This window comes from Oryzias latipes, chromosome 21, assembly GCF_002234675.1.
Source record: "Oryzias latipes chromosome 21, ASM223467v1".
NCBI classification, from domain to species: Eukaryota; Metazoa; Chordata; class Actinopteri; order Beloniformes; family Adrianichthyidae; genus Oryzias; species Oryzias latipes.
Genome location: NC_019879.2, coordinates 18,885,471 through 18,901,168, shown reverse-complemented (window position 1 = coordinate 18,901,168; position 15,698 = coordinate 18,885,471). Strand labels below are relative to the sequence as shown.

The 15,698-nt window shown below is 36.7% G+C and overlaps 1 protein-coding gene across 1 annotated transcript in view; it reads left to right on the top strand.

The window, feature by feature from the left end:
- The window catches only part of erbb4 (erb-b2 receptor tyrosine kinase 4), a 298,636-nt gene that overhangs the window by 38,394 nt on the left and 244,544 nt on the right, over nucleotides 1–15,698 (top strand). The gene's annotated exons all lie outside the window — the stretch shown is intronic.

The following is a 15,698-nucleotide window of genomic DNA, read 5'->3' as shown; positions in this document are numbered from 1 at the left end:
AAAGGTAAAATGCCCAAAAAATGTACTCATTTATTAAAGGGATTATTTGCATTTATTTATATATATATATATATTTTTTAAATTCACACCTATTTAACCTTCCCACCATGCAGAAAGATTATCATCAAAGATTGCTGCGCAGGCATGCCTCCCGGATTTTGTCTCCAACAGCCATTCACACAAAAATAATAGGACATGCTGGTAAATGGTTACATTGTCATTTATGCTTTAGCAGGCACACTCAACAGAATAGCTTGAGTTGTTTGTCACCTAGCTTGGGTTGCAGCGCACCCCTAGAGCACCCTGTGAGCTTCTCCTGGATAAAACTCATTATCCTAGTCTGCTGCACTTCAGGAAACTCATTATCCCATCCATCATCAGCAGACTCTCAGACAACAGAATGAATATGCCCTCTCATCTTTTAATTAGATCGCTTTACCTGGAGTTTTTGGGTGAACACAACAACAGATAGCACTGCTATATCAACTGTAATTATCTATCTAATGTGACATCTTTACCTTGACATTTGATACTGCTGTTGGTTATCATTGTCTCCATGTTGGTTGCATACATAAGCATCGTGTCTAACTGGTGCAATGGCTGCTTAGGTGGCCATATTTAAAAAAAAACAAAACATTCTTGGCAGTTTCTCATCTGTATAAAATTGCAACCAAATAAATAAATAAAAGTTCTTAATGTTTGTCTTGTTAAAAAGATAAATAAAAAGAATATTGATTGTCATCTTTTAGTATCTGTACCATTCTGTTTTACATCTTCATTACAACACAGCTACTTTTTTTTTTTTTTTTTTTTTTTGCATCGGTCATGAAAAGTGGCATTTCAACAACTAAATACTTATCCTTGAAACCTGGACAATGTTCATGCTCAGACTTGATTAAAAAGACTAGATCTTTTTTCTTTTTTTGAATAAAGCCATAATGAAGGAATACCTTGTTTGGAGCACTTTATGTGTAACCGTTAAAGCAAGTGTAACATTGGAAAAGAAGAGCAGTTTGATAAAGTCCACATTATTACATTTATTCCTGCATTTTTTTTTTTTTCAAAATATTTTCTGAAGGCTAGTAAACACTTGAAGCCAGACAGAGGGCCCCAATCTGACCTTGGTCAAAACATTGCAAGGCTTTGCATGGACGATGTGTGAGGCTGCGTTGCATTACTACCCATAATGAACTGTGACCACAAGTCGTTGAGTAGATGGATGGCCTCTGGTTCCTCAGTCCTTTCACCTCCCACCGCTTCACTTTCTCCCTTTTTTTCTATTCGAACCCTCCTATTCATCCATCCTCTGCCAAACAGATGCCTAATGACAATGGAGGGCCTTTGGAGGAGTTTGAGAATAGATTATTGACTGGGACTTGAGATTTACGCTGGAGCCACGGGTCTAGGCGGCCCCAGCGGAGATGAATGGGACATGTAATTGAGTTTTTTCACTCAGTTGTACTGAAACGGTTAAGGCCCAGAGGTCCACCCATGGTGGCGTTTGGTGGATGGTAGCTGCAGGAGGGGGTGTGTGAGAAGAGCGAAGGTTTACGAGCCGCACAAAGTGGCACTTGGGGGTCAGACAGAGGGCAGTTGGACTCTATGCTGTTGTCATTGTATAGATGTCAGGACATTGTCACAAAATATGGGAAAAGGAAGGAGGGAACGCTCCTTATAGATTTTAAAAGTCCATATTATGAACAGAGGAGTCATTCAGAAGTGTTCAGTCTGGAATTCTAAATTTTGATTCAGTGCTTTTAAGGGTAACCCTTGAGAGCAGTCAAAACTTAAAAGAACAGTTTCCATTTTGTCTCTTTCTTTTGTCTAATACCAAGAAACTCCAGCTGTTCATAAAATGTTAAATTCTGAAGGGATCTGTACACAAAACCAAGCTATTGGATAAAGGATGGAAAATAAAGAATGTTTTAGGATGGTCAATAAATGATATCATATCCAGTAGTATTCAAATAAATAATTGAAATTCATCCACCTCTTACTTTTATAACTATGTATTGTCTCAGTTGATGAAAAGTGAAGAGGCAACAAAATTATTGGACAAGGTTAGACTACAAACTAAGTATGGAAAGGATATTGCATAATTTAGCTTGCTTAGTTTAGTTCAGGATTTGCACATGCTTTATTTTTAATTTTTTTTTGGTCTGTTTTTTTTTTTTTACCGATACATATACCAGTTACCATAGGTAGCGGCTGGATTGCTCAGTTGGCTGTGTGTAGGACTGGCGAAACCAAGGGTTATTTCCCAAAGGGTGCAATGAACTTCATTCAGTGTGGGTCCTTGAGCAAGACCCTTTGCGTTACTGCCCAACTATGTAACCACAATGGGGCCCAAATCTGAGTCTCCAGTCCCCAGCCCAGTAAAAATACAGGGTTGTGTCAGAAAGGGCATCAGGCATATAACTCTCTGCCAAATCACCTTTGCGAATCAGTGAAAGCTGACTCTGTGAAGGGATATGCTGAAAGGTGAGCAACATACAGTATACCAGTTAACCATAGACCATCACTTGTTTTATTTTCCTTTGCAAAGTTACAGACATGCTTTATTTTTTTATATTTATTTGGCTTTATTGGGGACTTGGAGCATTGGGAATGACTGTTACCACAGTGCCTGGTGGATGTCTAATATGGAAGTCAGTGCTGTCCTCTGCAATGAAGGAAGCTTGAGTTTGTGTGTTTCTGATTTTTATGGTGACAGAGCAGCAGAGGCTGAATGAAGACATGGTGGCATGTGTAGTTTTAGCAGGTGGCACAACTTGTATTTGTGAGACCTTAGGGCTGTTGAACAGCTTTGATTGCTTTATATTCCCCTTACCTTTGTCTCATCTCCTGCTCTGGAATGGAAGTGAGGATAAATGGTTTTGAGAAGGCTATTGGCACACTCAGCCTTCAAGGTTGTTTTGTTCACAATGTGTCTCTGAAAGCACTGTATTAACTTCCTGACAAGGTTAAAGCCTTCATTTAATTTCTCCAAACTTAACTGCTTCTGTTCCAGCCACACTATAAACTGTACAAATGTACAGCTCTTACAAATGAATTTGTGCGGTTCATAATTCATAACTCTTGAATGTATAAATATGGCACATTGTCTACACATGAGAGTCAATAGGGGAAGGGTCTATTTACTAATTTATTTTGATTTTCACTCCTTTCTGATCTAATTTGCGGCGTCCTTTCAACTTGTCACTTTCAATACTTCTTGACAGAGTTGACATTTGGCAGTGGTAAAGATAGAAGGGTGGACAAGCTAATGGGGTTGTTTCATTATATTAACCTGCACATTGCTCTCATTCTCTCTTAAAAACAAAAAAAGGAAAAAGTCTGAGAAGATTGAAATTGTATCCAGTAACCCATATTCACAGAGGCCGTTTGTTTAAAGACAATCACTAATTTCATACTAGGCTTACTTTTAATAAACAGCGGGATGGTTTTATTGAAAGACATGTCAATACTGAGAAATATATAACAGAACCCAATTATATTCCTGAATCCAAATATGCAGAGATTTAAGAAGAGAAGAAGGAGCCAGTGAGTGGGCATGAATCTGATTTATCTGAATTAATCGACTCACAGTTGTATAACTTCATTCTTAGGAAGGTGTTACAGAATGAAACTGAAACTTTGAACATTTTATAGAAAGAGTGCATCCTTAGGCTCATTGTTTTAAGTGTAGACTTCCCCATGCATTACATGATTGTTTAATCTGGGCATTCTTTACTTCATACCCAGTAACACCAGAGATAGATGCCTCAATTATTCAGAAACATTTTCATTATAAATGTGCTTGTTGGGGCTGTGTGTGTTTTTTGTTCGTTTTATTTGAGTTATTTTTTGTGTGGGTGTGTGTTATTATTTTGTCATCTTCAGCAGAATATGCAAAACACTTTCAGTTTTTTTAAATAAAGATATTTTTCTACTATAATCCAAAAAACGAAATCAAAAGTATGTGCAAAAGTATGCAAAACTGAAGAGTTAATATCTTTGCTCACTCAATTTTTGACTAAAAAATCATAGTTTCTATGCTATTTTTTGTTGGGGTTTAAGCAATTATTTAATAAACTGTTAACATTGATCCATTTTGATTATTAAAAAAAAAGTAAGGAAAAATCTTTTTAAAGTGATGCAAAAAAAAAGAATCCACTTGGCACATAATTATTCATAGTAAATGACCTTAGACATCTCTCAAATGTAGTTGTTATATCCATGTTCCCATCCCTTACGTAGTCTCTCCTTTTGCAGACCTCATTTGGCAATGTTAAAAGTGTTAAGTCCATACATCTGTACTAAAGAGTGTTTTATCCGGTGGTTTTATATTCCACTGCTTTACAAAGGTGACTAAATTGATCTTGGATAGCATTCCCCTTTTCAGTGTTTCATTTTCTGTTCTAGTAGCCAGCCAGCACCCTGTTGCTCACTCGGCTAAGTAAGCTGGCTTTATTTTCATGCTTATGAGCTGACAGGAGCTGCTGCTGCATGCCCTCCAGGCAGTTGTACAGTTCAAAAATTGCATTTAACTTTTGACAAGTCATGCATACACGCTGGAAACATAATGGCTCAGTCAATAAGATGAAAAAATGTACGGTATTTGTATTCAGCAGCTGCTCTGACTTATTAAAGCTGTGAAGGTGCAGTTTTATGTCTTTCTGTGTCCTCGGGGTAACACAGAAGAGTAGTCCTGGATAAATACCAACTGTTGTCAGCTCTCATTAGATGTGGATATTTGGACAAGGATTCAATCCATCTGGTAAAATTATACCAGTGTAAAGTTGTTGCCTGGCAAAGGTTGAGTGTTTTTCTTTTTATTTATTTATATTTTTTCCCTCCTTGGCTTTCTTTGGCTGCCACCCGTTAGAATTACACTATTTATGGCAACAATCTGGATATAGATTCAGTAATGTTGTGCTCAATACCCAGGATGAGTGGGAATATAAACACATGATGGACCAGTAGAAACAACCATTGCTCACTTCAGTGTGTTTTTGTGTTATAGCAAGCCAGTTGTGATCTTATCTTACAGCTCACTGACATACCCAAGAGTCAGAGGAACCTCTGTCAGTTGATTTAAATACTTTTTTGAGAGGTTTGAAGGCCCGTCATTGTCTACTGAATTAGTATATAAATCTCTGGAATTGCAGCTAACCCTATATATGGCATTCGTCTCACAGTCTGGCTATAAAATAGTTTAAAAAAAATGTCTCCAGACTCATGAGATCACCATCTATCATCAATCAACAGCTCCTGTGTGTCATGTTCCATGCAGATGAATGGAGCTCAATGCAGCTGGCACTCAGCGCTGGGTAAGATTTTGTAATGACTTTAACGGATTCCAGCTTGAAGAAGAGTAAAAGGAAGGGAGTGTAACTCTGGGCAGACAGACACAAACCTCTTGTTTGAGTTGTCTTTTACTACCAGCTTCCATGAGACACTGATGGGGCCTCTTCCTGCACTAATATTCCAACAACAGAGGCTCCGGCTCACATGAGTTTCTGCTCATCATTTAAAAGAGAGCATAAGTTTTACCCCAGAACACAGAGTATACGTCGTATCATTTATTTTTCATTGCCTCTCCACCTGGTTACATGTTATCAGCCACAAGGGGAAATCAATGCATTAGTTTTACTTATGTCATGCATGTTTATTAATTTGATCAATGGAGTATGCCACAGTGAGTGATATTATGCCTTTAGCCGTCTCTAGAATTAATAGAAAGAGATGATGGCTCAGCCTGAGCTGTGATGGTGTGGGATTTTTGATCCCCCCCCAGTAACAACCAACTAACTAAAGAACTAACTATATAGGTTATGTAGAATGATTATTTGTGTGTGTATGTGTGTCAGCGTGCTGCCTGTAGGAGGAAGGAGCGCGCACAGGTGTGTTGGGGGTGCGTGTTGATTCTTCTGCAGCGGACCGTTCTCAAGATGCACGCGAGGCTTCACCTGTGCTCTCTGGTACAGACATCTTCTCTGAATATTATATATTGCCCAGTAATAAACGAGACTGCAGACATTTAGTCACCTTTCCGGTAGCCATTAAGCCTTACACCCATGAAGAACACGGGGCAGGAGGCTCTGCCTTTGTTTATACAGACACGTAACTGCGCTGCACAAAATAGTTCCCAAAAAAAACATGCAGTGAAATTCATCGAAATCAGTGCGCGTTCGTGTTTGCTGTTACAGAGTGAAGGAGAACAGTAATAACCCCCCCAACACAAAATCCTCCGGTGGGCGGGCCGTGTAGCGCACCCAAGAACGCACACAGCTTGTAATGGAAATGAATAAAATAGAAATTAATAATTAGAAGGCAGTAAATTTGTCGTATTTCCTCGTGAGACAGAAACTTCTTTTGTAGAATGAGGATGTGTATGTGCTTCTGAAACCGGCGCGTGTGTGTAAGAAGAGGGAGCGCTTGCAGCGCAAGAGGGAGAGAGAGCAGCACACAGCAAGAGGGAGAGAGCGCCTTGCGGCAAGAGGGAGTGAAGGAGAACAGTATTAAAAGGTTTCCCCCAGAACCCCTTGGAGTCTGAACACAGGACTAGCAGAAAAAGTAAATTATCATTAAAGATGAATGTGTTTAATGTGCTGATTATAGTTTCAATCACACACCATATGCAGAACTTTAAAAGAAAAGAAAAAACTTTCAAAGAAAAAAAAAACCGTGCGGTACTGCGGTTATCGTCACACCCCTAGGCTCAGGAGTTGTGGGTACCATTTCTGTGCTTCACAGGACATGAACACTGGTGAATAAAAGAACATTATATCTTCTGTTAACCATATAAAATGATACAATAAAATTATGTGTTTAAAAAAATGATTTGATGCAACAATGTGATGTAATCTTTCTCCACCAAACGTTATGCTGACTTCTCATTATGCCGTCTCTCTGGATCAGTCTGTCTTCTCCGCTGTGAACATTCCGTGGATTGGGTTTGTAATTTGTCTCTAGGGAAACCACTGGAGTTTGCTCAAAACCCCATCTGTTAGCTAGTGTGAAAACCTGATGAATGGGATTCACTGGTGTTTTACGTTCACTGAACAGAAACAGCAGAAACGAGCAGAATGACAATTTTCGGTTAAATTACAGCATAGGTGTGTTAGAAGCAGTGACTACTTTGTATTTCTTTTTCAGTAAAAGTGTAAAAGGCAACTTTTCTCTTATCAGCACAATTTGCAAAATCTGCACAGACCTGTTGTCCACATTTGTAATACAATCACAAGAGTACTACTACAAGTGTGGTAACAGAGAACACAGTAACACTTAATATTAAGATTCCTTAACAAGCTTAGTTAACACATTCACAAGCATTAATATTAGGATGTTTTTAAGATGCTAATGATGTATGTAATGAAGAAGTATTGTTATTTTTTGGGGTTCTAGTAAGACATTTATTAGAATGTTTTATATATATATATATATATATATATATATATATATATATATATATATATATATATATATATTTATATATATATATATATATATATATAGAATTACATCTAAAGTCAGACCATTGTCTTCAAAGTCCATATTACTAAACTGCTTACAAGCTTAACAAATGTATTAATTAACTTTGTTAACAGTTTATTAAATGTTTTGCAGCATCTCATCTAAAGTGGGGAAGGTTTTTACCACAAACCACCACAAAGCATAAAGCTTGTAAAAAGAACTTTATAACATTAAAACAGACTAAACAAACAGAAATCTTTCTGTAAAAGAAATAAAAGTTCCCGACTGTTTAGTCTGTTTTAATGTTATTACTTTAGATGTTAATGAATCTTTGTAACACTTTCAGGTATTTGCAAGACATCTATAATACTAATACATATCTTAATAGCATCTTACACATTAATAAAGCCTATACATTTGTTAAGTTAGATAATAAAACTTAAGCTTATTAACACTTAATGTTGTGTGAGACATCTATAATTTGTAATAAATGTCTTACCAGAACCCTAAACAGTAATAATACTTCTTAAATTGTTAACAAAGGTTGTTAATAAATCTTATTAAGCTTCTTAACACTGACACATTTTTTAGCCATCTCTAATGCCAATAAATTTATCATTAGCATCTTAAAAACATCCCAATAATAATGCTTGTAAATGTGTTAACTAAGTAATTTAGTTAACCTTATTAGACTTATTGTACTGATAAATGTCTTACTAACACCCTTAAATTTCTATTATAAAGCTTGTTAACGCATTAACAAAGCTTGTTAAGGAATCTTAATATAAAGTGTTACGGAGAACATAAAGTTAAAAAAAACAGTGTCTTAAATTGGGTATTATTCTAAAATCTGATCACTTATTGATATTTATTTTGAATAAATTTATGTTTAATAAATTTATAATTCAACATTCTTTTGCCTTCTTTGTTCTTAGGAGAGTACAAATTGTCATGCTTTGAAATTCCAAGCATTTTCTGCTACAGTTTTCAACGTGGAGATGTTTTCATTTTATGGAATAAAAAAAAAAAAAACTTAGAAATATCTACACTGAACAACAACAACACTTTAATGGAAACTTCTTTTAGGACATCTGCTCTATATTTTAAAGAAGATAATCTTAAACATTTCCTTTTTTTATTTATCCACATTGATGAACACTTTCACTATTTTCAGAGAAAAAAAACCCCAACAACAAATGTATTTGACCACGACTAAAGAATAGTAACACTAAATTTAGATTCCATAGACAACTAAAGGTAAACACCAAAGGTTTCCATTTGTGTATGTTTTGTTCTTTTATGTTAATGTTGTCTGTCAAACATGTTTCTATCTCAGAAATACAAAAACCTTTTCTCGTTTGCTGCATTGCTGAACAACCTTCTTACTGGTCTGCTTCAAATATACCCTGTGCATTGTTGGGGACAAAAGAGTGGTGTTTAGAGTGACATTGTTCAAATAAGGTGTGGTCTTGTTTGCGCTCTCTTTTCTTGTTCTGGCAAGTAATATTAGAATTAGGTTCAGACTAAGCTTAAGTCGAATTATCTAAATCCCACCTTATCTTTGAGTGAAAGGTCAATTAGGGACAAATTACTTTTGACATGTTTTTTTCTTTTTTCTTTTTTTTACCTGTTCTGTTCCAAAAAATCAACTTTTTTTATCTTAATTAATTATTTCATTAGTAATTTCAGAAAAAGTAAGATAAATTAAATAAACAGATATATAAAAATCATTTTGATTAAATTCCTTTTAAGGTCCTGACTGGAAAGAAGAAACAAAATCTGTTTGGACCATTTTTTCTCTCTCTCAAAAAAAAAAGGAAATCTGTCTGATCCATGTTTTTACCTTATACTTTAACCTAATCTAATTTAATCTAATATCCCCTATCCATCTGTCATTACTTTTAAGATAGGTCATCTACAAGAAGGACAGCAATGTCTCTTTGGCTCAACCCACTACCTCAGTGTTCCTAAATCAGCTATATTAATGCCACCTACATTTGAGTCGTTTTGCAGCCTTTAACAAGTCATTAAATATCTTATCTCAAACTTTTCAAAGATGTTAACTTTCTTTTACTTTCTGTATCGGGTTCATCAACATGAATTGGCCTATGTCGGAAACGCTGCACTGACTCTTGAAATGCAGAGCAGAAAACAAAATTATATGGTGCCATCAAACGCAAAATGTAACACTTAAGAGATTTTATTACATTCACACTCATTGGCTTATCCTGTTAATGGCCACCCTCTTCTTTTTATGCTGCAGGATGCTGTGTAGTAAAATTCACAGGAGGTCTGAAGTTGTTCACTGTGTGTCGAGTATGTGTTAGAATACAGGAGCAGATGATGCTGCAGATGGCAAAGGGAGAGGTGGGGCTTGTGGGGAAACGGATGAGGCCCACCAGGCTCTGCCTACGGCACCAACGCAGCATTAGAGCAGAATCCCAAGGGAGGCAGGGAGAACTTGTGTGTTTTGGGTTGTTTCTGGACAATGTGTGTGTGTGTGGAAGTTGGTGCGCCTATGTTAGTTGGAAAGGATGTCAATGCCACAACCTTAATATCATGATACTGTGATGCCGTTTTATGGAAACAAGCAGACACTTGTGGAAGAATACACATGCACGTCAGCATCCGTCTCTTGCACCTGCATTTTTACAGTCCCTCAGGGGTTCAGAGAGCCACATGCACTTTTTCAGACGCATAGATTCACAGAACCCCTAAGAGACTTTTTGTTTTTATTTCTCAAACCGTGATTTGTACTCAACCTTCACAGTTTTCAAAGCCTATATTGCCTGTGCTCCCGTGTCTAGGGCAAAGTGATTTGTTATGATTTGTACAGAGACAGAAATTCCTTTTCCTTTGTGGCTGTGCTGTCTAGACAGTGTACTTTGCAGCAGGAGCATTTGTACAGCTGGGCTGCTATCATTTTTTTTTTTTGCATCCACCCTTTCAATTTATGAAAAGAGCAGCGTGCGCGTGAAAGTAACATGTTCTGACTAAACGATGCAAAGCGGCCATGAACTCTTGCACAACGCAATTAGTTAATCTAGGAATCATTTGTATGGTTAGTTGGTAATCAAATATCTTTTTAAAGAATGTAGGGGAAAAAAAGAAATAAAATTAACAGCAGGAAAACCATAAAAAATTCTCCATATTTCTAAATACTAAAATATAATTTTGTAATGATGTTTTACTGGTTGAACAAATTACACAATGCTTCACGACCTCTTGCATTTCTTTAAACATATACAATATTAGTTTTATCCTCCTTCATTTCATTCTCGTCAGGTTTGCTTAAAACTGCAAAGGAAAAATCTCCCCTGACATTATTTTTAAAAATGCATTATTTATCCATAAAAGCATTGCTGAGGAAACTCAGCAACTGACAAGAGCACCAGTCTCTAGAATATTGATTTTGATTTATGAGAACTGTATGAAACCTTGACTTTGATGTATGACGACATCTTAGAAGCTCAACTTTGATCAATGAAACCTGCTAACATCCACTAACATCATCAGTGTTTTCGTCTTCAGTGGGGAAAGGGTACACTCAGTATGCAATTCAGGGTCAAATGACAGAACAGTAGTACTGAACAATGCTTTTGCTGATTGAAGTGTCTTATGTAGGGTTTCTGAAGCTGAGAAGAGAAGCAATCTTACACAAAAGAGACCAAAGACATCAATTTTTCTAGACTATTTAGAGGTCCTACTGTGTAAGGTGACTTCTGTGTTCCAATAAAAATAAAATAAAAATTAGAAGCTAAACATTCTGCAAAAAAACAAGCTTACCTGTACAGCTACGTTTACAACACCTTTGGCAACACTCGTTCAAACGAGCACTTTCAATGAAGTCTGTGAAAACACATGCGTGTTTCAGGCTTCAGTGTTCAAAACTATCACGTTCATGCACCGCTAAGCAAGTTTCTATCACAGTTTTTGAGCTCTATGCACAAAACATGTGTTCATTGAGTTGCAGGTTAATTTTATCCAATCAAAAACTTTAATTTGATGGCGACTTATGGATCCACAGAAGTGCTAACCGTTTGAAAATTGACCAAGGAGGAGAGATGAATAATTGTGGTTTGTGCCTGACTAGGAATTATGACGGCAAATTGGTCCAGTTTCTGCATATTAAGGTTAGAGCAAGGATGCCATTAAACCTTTTAAAGAAGGAGTTTTATTAAAGGGGACTTCAGTATCCTAGATTTAGATGATTTTTTTGGAGCATCTTTGCCAAAGCCATAGTACACAAATGACAAGTAGATGTTAGCTTTTCAACTTATTTAGGACTCAACAGAAAAAAAATCATAATGTCGTATAAACAAAAAACATTTTTGTTGATTTCACCCTTTTTTAGACCCCAAAACCAAACCATTTCTTCATGAAAAGCTAGCTTTCAAAATTAACCACAATTCTTTTTTGTCCACATACCTTTTTTTTAACCATTAGCAATGAAGCCTGCAGGTTCCAGGTTGTCATTGCAGCTTAGGTTCAAAGAGTCAGAGGAAAGCAGATCCAGAGCCTGGCACCAGTGTGACATTACTCTGAATTCATCAGATCCAATTTCCAGATAAAGCAGAAATATCAGAGGTGGTTGGTGCAAAGAAGTCTTCTGAGAGTAAGAGATATTGTCACACCAAAATCAAGTCGGCTTTCACTTGTTGACTTGAAGCGGAATGCTGGTGTCGGTGTCAATGCAAATGCTATCTGATCTGTTCTGATCTGTCCCTAGTTGTGCGATGGTATAAATCTTTGTAGAAACACAGATCTGCAAGTGTGTCTGAGGTTGTGTGCATGAATCAACACGTTAGTTACCCCAATAATCAATATGTGTCTGTGAGAAGGCAGCAAACACTAGAGGTTAAGTAAAGTAACATGCTGTGCTCCTGTAGTTGACTGTTTAAACATTCACATGGGGAAATCAATTCTAGACTACTGCTCTGTTGTGCTTTTCAGAGAACTCCTCTGTGTAATATTAAATGTTCACACCTTTTCTTTTGTAAATCTGTTTAAAAGGCTTGGTGCATACTCTCCCTCTATGAATGCAGCAAGGTCTAGCTGCCTTATTTGCATATCCTTTGGTCATGATTGTCACCTTACAGAAGTTTCTGTGCTTCTTTTCATTCATAAAATGGTAGTAATGAAGGTGCATTTTCGAAAAAGTCAAACACTGTCTAATATTTTAAATTCACATCTAATGCGAGTATTATGTACAGACTTAGTAAATGGATAGTTTGGTTGTTTGACATGACCCATTAGTCTTTGCTGATGTTTTGAGTTCCTGCTCTCTATGACTGATGGGACTTCAGTGTTTTCCTTCTAAATGCCTCAGCTTTTCCCAATACCAGGGGTAGCTGAGATTTCCATCCAAGTTGATCTATAGAAGCATTGTGGATCATTGATTCTCATTAGGTTCATCTGTTAATTAGTCGGTGTTTGTTTCTTCATGTTGTAGGGAGGAAAAGGGCTCATCTTGGTCGATCATCTCAACTTCACTTCAAAGTCACGACCTTCCAGTCATAGGGCGGACACTCTACCACAAGACCCATTTTCGTTTTATGTACTGTTGTATTGTTTTTGCGTTTTTACGTTTTTAGACTTTTCAATTTTTTTAATAATCCACAGGTATTTTTTTTATCACAATATAGCCATTACTTAAATCACCCTTTCTCCACCCAGATGACAAATTTCAACACAGAACTTCACAAATGAAGACTACCAAATTCCAATGTGTTTTAAAAATTGCCTTCTTTCAAACCTCTTGAAATAAATGTTCATAGTTAAAATACCTTGATGTTTCTTTTAATCAGCTCGCAATCAACTATCCCTATTGTTATATGCATTCCTTTTGCATTTTAATTAAATACCAATAAGTAAACTTAATGGGTTTATATACCAGGCATTAAATCCCTCCCCAACAACAGCACAGCAGCAATTGTATGTGTTATTTACCTTTTAATAAACATTCTTAAAGCTTTTGACTGTTCTTTTTTTAAAGATCAAATTCTTAGTATTATCTGAGGTGCCAAGTGTTGTAAGCACACAAACAATGAAGCTAAGAGATTTCTTGATGTGTGTAGAAGAGAGCTGGGCTCTTTCACCACAACATTTTTAGATCAAGTGCCTGGGGAGCTAAAAGCAATCCAGCTGCATGAGGTTTTCAAGGAAACTCTAAGTAATAAATAAATAAATAAATAAAAAACTGATCTCTCACTTTACTTTACTCTGCCAGCTTTGAAAAATACTTCTTTCAAGGCACTGTATTAACTTATTTCTCAGGAAAACATACATTTTGTTGGGGTTTTATTGTTTGGCTTTTAGAGGCCGCTTCACCGCGGAATTCTGTGCAGTTGTCACATTTTGCCACCTCAGCTGTTTGAAGGAGGACCGTCTCTGATGTCCGTCGAATTTGAAAAAAGTTCTTTATGTTTCTCACCAGTTTTCTCCAAGACATGACTTTAGAGAGAATTTCTGGTGCTGTTAACCCGACTGGATCGCTAATGAAGACGCAAACCTCAATTCTAATTCAAAGCAACAGAAACTTCTGAATAATGAATAAATTTGTACGGGTGACCTGATTTTGATTCTCTGTGAAAGCATACTGTGTTTTTATGTTGAGAGTTGGCTTTAAAAGGAAATTGATTCAACCCTCAGTGACAAAATGAGCAAAGTTATTAGAAGAAAAGGAATTTAAAAGTATCACCATACTCCAAATTGTTAAGTTTTTGTCATATTGACTGACTATTAAGCAGAGATGCTTGCAAGTCACCTTTTGCAAGTACAAGTCAGGTCGGAAGACTGTAGTTCACTTCAGTTCAAGTCCAGTCCCCGATGAAAAATCCAAGTCTAAAATCACAAGTCTTAAGCTGGAATATCAAAACAAGTCTCAAGTTTTACAACTTATTTTTAAATTAATTATTTATTTGTCCTAAAATGACATTAAACTGCTTTTGAACTACCGGTACATGTAGGAACTCAATAACAGGCAGCTGGTGTCTGTTTTTCAAAGCCAATCCTCATGTCCCTGATGTAATGTCCCAAGTCAAGTCTCTGAATATTCGACTGGAGTCCACTTCTCTGCTACTGCTTTCATCACTAGGGGCAGCCGTGGTGCAGTAGTAGGGCGGTTGACCCATGATCGTAATATTGCAGGATCGATTCCTGCCTTGCATGCCCATGAGTCCAAGTGTCCTTGGAAAAGACACTGAACCCCACCTTTTATTTTTTTTGTCTATTAGTCATAATTGATGCAAAAGTTAGTAGAGGTGGGAAAATGTTGTTTGTTTTTTTAAACCCCATTGAACTATTCTTCAGGGGCTTTTAAAGTTACTTCAATACATGTGGTTTTTCTTTGTTCATTTGCGGAAGCAGCAATTAGAAACAGCAGAAACATAAATGAAAAAAAAAAAACTACACCCAAAAAATTGGAGGACCAAATTTGACTCTGTATGATTCTCCAGGGTTAAATATATTTTTCGAGTTCACAAAAATGTTTAACTGAGAGACACCCCTACACCACTGCACAGTGGTTGAGTGGTTAGCGCTTTTTTGTCTCAGGAAGGAGGCCCTGGTTCAAGTTCCAGCCGGTGGACCTTTCTGAGTTGCATGTTCTCCCCGTGCATGCATGGGTTTTCTCTGGGGACTCTGCTATCCAAAAACATGCTTCATGGATTAATTGGTTACTCTAAATTGTCCCTAGGTGTGAGTTTAAGTCTCTGTGTGTGATGTCCTAGGTGTGTGATTGCGGCCCTGCGACAGACTGGCGATGTGTCCAGCGTGTCCCCTGCCTTCGCCCACGAGTGGCCGGTTAGGCTCCGGCAGCCCCGTGACCCTGAAAGGAACAAAACGGGTTTAGAAAATGGTTGGATGAAAGGATTACAAAGAGAAAAAGTGTTTTCCAATTCTAAATGTTGCTTGTTCATTATGATATTTTTTATTATTTAAAACATTTTTACTAAGAATAGTAATATTGTTGACTTTGTCTTAAATAAAAATATTTAACAATTGCTGGGTGAGAAACTTTGGGAAAAAATGTTTTTTTTTCTGAAAGTTGACTTTTTTTCTGAAAGTTGACATTTGTGGCAAATCATCTTGATTAAATTTAACCAAAATCCTTTTACAGATTTTTTTTTTTGTGTGTCTTTGAACCTCCTTTGAAACATTTTGTCTGTTCTTGACTAGATTTGTTACTAAGGGGACATATCATTAATGCTTTTAATGATCAAAGCTTTTGTATGACCAAA